The sequence below is a fragment of the Phyllostomus discolor genome, chromosome 13 (assembly GCF_004126475.2).
Source record: "Phyllostomus discolor isolate MPI-MPIP mPhyDis1 chromosome 13, mPhyDis1.pri.v3, whole genome shotgun sequence".
Lineage (NCBI taxonomy): Eukaryota > Metazoa > Chordata > Mammalia > Chiroptera > Phyllostomidae > Phyllostomus > Phyllostomus discolor.
The window spans coordinates 62881255-62887393 of record NC_040915.2 but is presented as its reverse complement, the minus strand read 5'-3'; positions in this window follow the sequence as shown (position 1 = coordinate 62887393).

The window sequence follows — 6139 nt, the reverse complement described above, 5'->3', positions numbered from 1 at the left end:
GAACTCACAGGCTCCCTTGGACCCCTGCAGTCCCCCTGGTTTCAGTCTCCTCTCCATCCTCCTCAGCAGGGCCTCAGTGCCACCCTTGGGGCTTGACAACAAAGCCACCGGCTTTGCTACCTCCCTCGGACCTCCCTTCACTTCTAAGGGCCTTCCCACCCTAGACCTAGGATGCCCCTCCTTCCTACAAGCTAGATATCACCTTCTGGGAGGTACCTGCCCTGACTGCCTGCTTTACCACGCCCCTCCCCATCACTCACTCCTGGGCCCCTCCCAAATCTCCTGAAGACATTTCTGTACCCCCACAGGTGCTGGGTCTGACTGTGGATGGCAGCCTCACTCCTGCCCCTCCCCCCACTTGCCCACCTGGTTTGCCTGGTTCACCAGGTGCTCCATGCATCTTGGTGAATTGCACATCTTGCCCTGTTCAGCACTGTTAACCACGTGCAGCCTCCAGGCAACAGGGCAATGAAGAGGGTCAATTTCAGTTCATTTCAATTTCCACCTTTAGCAGATCAGCTACCATCCCCACATTCCTCGACCCAGGGGCAAGCAACCGTGGAGACAGGGGCAAGTGATCCTTTCTCGTATCAATTCAGTTCACAACAGCCAAAAGGTAGAACCAACCCCCAGTGTCCATCAATGAACCCACGGAGAAACAAACTGTAGTGCACCCACAGTGGAATATTACTTGGCAATAAAAAAGGAACGTGGCACTGATGTGTCATGCTACCACACAGATGAACCTAGAAAACATCATGCTAAGTGAAAGAAGCCAGCCGCAAAAGGCCACATGTTGTATGATTTTATTTCTAGGAAGTGCCCAGAATAGACAAGTCTATACAGAAGCAGAAAGCAGATGAGTGGTTTCCTGGAGAAATGGGGAATGACTGCTAATGGGTATGGAGATGGGGTATGAAAATGCTCTGGAACTGAATAGTGGTGATGTTTGCTTAACTCGGTGAATATATTAAAAGCCATGCAGCTATACCCTTGAAATGGGTGAGTTGTATGGTATGTGAACTGTATCTCAGTAATGCTGTTATGGCACTGACTGGCATGGCTCAGCTGGTTGGGTGTCCTCACACAAAGCAAAAGGTCACTGTTTTGATTCCCAGTCAGGGCACGTGCCTGGGTTATGGGTCTAGTCTCCGGTCAGGGCATGTATGAGAGGCAACCGATCGGTGTTTCTTACGCTGATGTTTCTCTCTCTCTCTTTCTCCCTCCCTTCCCCTCTCTCTAAAAATAAATAACTAGAATCTTTTTAAAAATTTATTTTTCAAAAAGCGGTCGTAATACAAAAAGCAAAGGGGTTACAGTTCCAGCATTTGCTTCTAGGAAGCCGATGGCCTGGCCATGGAGGCTAAGGCAGGTAGGGCTGCCAGGTTCGGGGCTGCAGAGAGGGGACACTAGGGCGGTGCATGGACTTTCTGCTGAGACCATCCTCTCATCCCCACGCTGAGGCTGGGGGCAGTGAGCACCACAGTGCCCAGGTCTCCTGGAAGGATGACCTGCCCATCAATGCGCCTGTGGAGACAAGGCCGGCCTGGAAGAGGCCTGCCAACGTGCAAATAAATAAAACAACTAAGTTTCACAGACACTCTGCAGTGCCAAGAAGGCAATTCTGCTGAGAATAGCAGGTGGTGCATTTTGAAAGCACGGTCCCCAGGACAAGAGATCCTGAGGTGGTTTGTGCAGGGGTCCTCCAGGAGGTCAGCCAGGTGGGGGGTAGCTGGGGGCAGAGGGTGGAGGCCGGGGCTCCTGTCCTCCAGGTCAGGAGACTGAGGCATGTCTGAGAGGGCCTCAGTGGACCTGGTCTTGAGGTTGTCACCCACCAGTCACCCCCCACCAGGAGCCAGGCCAGGAGCTCCTGAGCAGAAGCAGGCAGGAAACAGACCTTAATGGGAGGCCCACCCAGCCACCTCAGGACGACTACAATCCCTCTGTGCCGCAGGCATGTGGCTGTGCTGTGCAAGGTCCCTCCCACACAGCCCTTTCTCTGAATCCCTCCCCCGTCCCATCTTGTATGGGTACTCAGTGAAACGATTCGTTTTTAGTTCAGCGTCAGAGTTCACTCCGATTTATTGCATTTTTGCAATAGATGCACCTTTTTAACTAATATATTTGCTCCGCGTATATGAAGAGAAATTCATTCACATTTGTCTAACGTAGAGCTTGTCTGTCTGTTACCAGATGGCTTCAAGCACAGGCCAGCGTCTGCCCCCCTGGCGCGCAGCGTCCACCATTGGCACGTTGTCCTGCCGTCCACACCGTGCTCACATATCCTGCCTGAGCTCTACTGAGCTATGTCATTTCGTGCATTTCTTTCAGAACTGCTAACATATGATTGCACTTCCTGACATTAAGGCTGTGCGAATGCAGTCACACTTCGCCACACCAGCCGCTTTGGAAGGTCACTTACAATGCACGTGTGAAGAAAGGCATTTGGCTCCCCAGCCCAAGTCTGTCCCTGTGAAATCAGCGTACTCCGAGTGCTGACGAGGGTGGTGACTGCGGTCTCCCCGTCTAGGGGCCACCGTTGCTGCCCGTGCTATGCAGGGAAAACTGAGACTCAGGGGGAGGAGCAACCTGCCTTAGGGCCCTCGGCAGGATTAGAAAGCAGGCTTGTTGTCTCCAGGTCACTTCTTCCACTTTGTCCAATTGTTAAGCCTGTTCTAGCACCAGGTGAGCCCTGGCCAGAGGCATGCTGGGAGCCTACAAGCCAGGGAGCCCAGCCAGGGGCCAGGCCTTGAAAGGGGGCCAAGCCAGAGGACCCGAGGTCCCTGGAGACCAAAAAGGGTGAATGACAACGGAGTGGAGATGGGATAAACGAGCGTCTCTGTGGTCAGTGCAGTAGAACTCTCTTTTGAAGAAGGCGGCTGGCTCAGGGCTCCAGAGGCCTTCAGCAAGACCTAGCAGGCACATGCCCCCTGAGGCCCAGGACAATGTGACAACAGCAGCAGTGACCCGATTCCTGTTATGTCCTGGGCACAGCCCCGTGCCCGGAGCACATGGACTGTAGAGCCAGAGCTTTGGGTCCCAGAGAGTTTGGGGCTTCCTCCTCAGGATAATAATAATAATAATAATAATAATCACTCACACACACACTCACCCTTGGCCAGGGACATTGCCAAGGCTCAACCTGAAGGTGTTTAGCACTAGCCCTGTGTCCACTAAGAACCTGACAAACCAGAGTCGAGCTCTCACCACCTGCCCAAGGCACCTGAGGGCGCAGAGAAGCTTAAAGATGAACAGGTAACAGGGGCTGCCCTGCTGGCACGGGTCCTGGGGACATGGACCTTGGGGAGGCCTGAGCTGTCCTGGGCCAGGTCTCAGAGGCAAGGCCCTCCTAGGAAGCTGCAGCTGTGGTCTCTCCCCCACACACATCCTATGAGCCTGGGGGACTGACACCCTCAGATCTGGGCCTGATGGTAGAGATGTGTCACCTGGGTCATATGGGATTGGCCAGGAGTCAGGACCTTTGGTGACACTGGGCCACCCTTTCTGCTCCAGCCTAGTGATGGTGACACCCCCGCTTGCGTGGAGACTTCCTCAGGGAGCAGAGGCCTGGCCCCTCCACACAGCTCCTGCAGAGAACTTGCTTGGCCTCGGCAGGGGGGACACAGAATGGTGCCACTGACAGGCTGCTCTGGTGGTCTCTGCACCAGGCCCAGCAGGGTGCCCCAGGGGCAGTGCAGTGGGACAGACACGTCCCTCGTTCCTCTACGTACCACTCGGTGTACTGCTTTGGGCTTTTCTCCCAGCAAGCATGTATGACTTCTGTGATAAACAAATATTGTTCAAGTGCTTAAATAAATAGCCATAAAAAGAAAAGGCAAAGCATGGCTTTGGCTGAAGTTCTGGACACCCAGGAGGGGCTGGCTAGAGACAGGGCTGTGTGACCAGGTTTTCAGGGGCTCAGACACAGGTGGAAGTGGCCCCCTCCTGCTTGGCCTCACCCCACTGGGACCTGCCCAGCTCCCTCTGCCCCGGGGCAAAAGGCCCCGGCAGGCCTGGACTTGTCCAGCATCCTCGGGGCCCTTCCTGGCTGTGTGTCCTGTGCACCCACTCAGGGACCTGGGCCTTCCTGGAGGAGATGACAGCTGAGCTAGAACAAGGAGGACCCTGGCTTGGTGAGGGAGAGCTGGGGCCTCGGGGATCATGGGAAACTTGGCCTGAGGAGCCCCACTCTGCCAACCAGCGGAGTCTCTGGGCCACCCCCAGCCTCTGCTTCTGACCTCTGACACTTTACCGCAGGTACCTGTGCCCCATCTCCCCACAGCAGCACCGGGATGAGCCCACTGCCACCCCCGACAGCCCCCTGCGAGTTCCCATCAGTCCCACCTCCCTGAGTGGGGGTGCCGGACCATGGCCTCTCCTGGGGTTTGGGGCATGGTGGAGGTCTGGGCTTCCTCCCCTGCCTGCCCTGCCCCCTAGGTATAGATCAGAACTTCCACTGGTGTCACCAAGATGGGTCCCCTTGGGTGAGAGACAGGGGCAGGAGGGGGCTGTGTCTTTCCTGCTGCCCCAGCACCTCCTGGGAGGGGGCGGGGCTTTAGGCCTCCTGCAGGACCACCTCCTCCCTGTGGGCCTCGTGGGGGACATTTCAGCCCAGGCCTCCCTGGGGGTCATTGGCGACAGGGCAGGGCAGGCCCAGCAGGCTAGGCCTCTACAGGGCAGCATCCTAGGCTGGAGCCTCTCCTGACGAGGAAGGTTTGGGACATCTTCACTGTCACCACAGCGGTTGACAGGGCATGCACAGGATAAGATGAGAGTCTACGGAGGTGTTAGCCACATGGACACGTGTCCCTGACACACAAGCAGGGGACACCTCTCAGGGGAAGCGGTGTGCCCCCCAGAGGACACACGGAGGGGAGAAAAGTGGGGCAGGAACGCACGAACTGAGGAAGAAAGCACTTGGATGACCCGTGTTTTTTATGGTGATATTTTTGCATCAATCGCTCCTCTTCTCTGTCCTGTGTCACAAAAAGAATAAAACAACCCCACAGCTTACTTTGTAACATGTGGCCATCTGGGCTGGCCGGAGACGTGGGCCCAGGGAGCCCCTCATAGGCGCCCTCCAGCCCAGGTTCTCGGGACGTACCGGCCACGAGTCCAGGGCCTGGCTGGCACTGGCTGGCAGTGTCCCTGGACTGCCGTTCAAGGCCTCTGGCTCCTCAGGGGAACCGCCCCGCCCAGCGCCTCGTCAGCAGTTCTGCCGCAGTCGGGCGAGGAGCCCAGCGGCCCCGCGGGGGCCATCCAGAGCTGCTGGCCTGGCCGCCCCTTCAGCACATTCTGCTGCAAGTGGAAATGTGCTCAGGTTGTGCGGAGCCAGGTCAGCGGGGCACCCCCTCGGCACTGTCTCCGTCCCCACCCCCACGTGTCTGCGTTAGTCCCTCAGCCCGACATTGATTTTCCCTCCTCACCTGACGGCCAGGCTTTGATGTTGGTACTCTCTGTACCTGCAAGTGCTGTGCGAGGCTAACCTTGGCCTCCCCTTCCCCCGCCCCTTGCAGAGCACACAGCTGATGTCTTCCTGAGCATCTCGCCGTCCTCCTGAGGAGTCCATCGTGCACCAAGGAGCAAATGCTCAGTCCCACGGCCGTCCCCACACAGCCAGGCAGGCCCTGAGGGCCCTCGAGGGGCCTGCCCCTTGGGGTGGGCAAGGAAGGGCTTCTGGCTGTGACAGGCCCTGACGTCGCAGACAGCTGCACCGAGGGGCCTCCCCTTTGGTTAATGTCTCAACACACGTGCAGGTGCGGTGCAGAGAGAGCTGTTTTTCCTGCCTGCCCAGACGCTGCCAGCTGTGGGGGCTAATGGGGAAGCAGGAGACCACCCGAGTCGGGGGGCTCGTGCCCACCCCAGGCAAAACCCAGCAAGCTCCCCAGGAGCCAGGGGAGAGTCTGGAGAGACAAGGGTGGGCGCCAGAGAGCAGAGCAGAGGATGCATGGGGCACACTGGGATGGTCCCCCCTCTCGGCTGTGAAGGCTTCAGCGGGAGGGACCCTGGGGGGAGGGGCTGCCCAGGGGCTGTGGGGAGGTGGGTGAGGAAACGTCACACACAAGCACTGGGCTCTGGGGCAAGGCCCTGTGGGGTCCCCAGCCCCAGTGTCACTCCCACTCCCTCCTTAGCCTCTCCC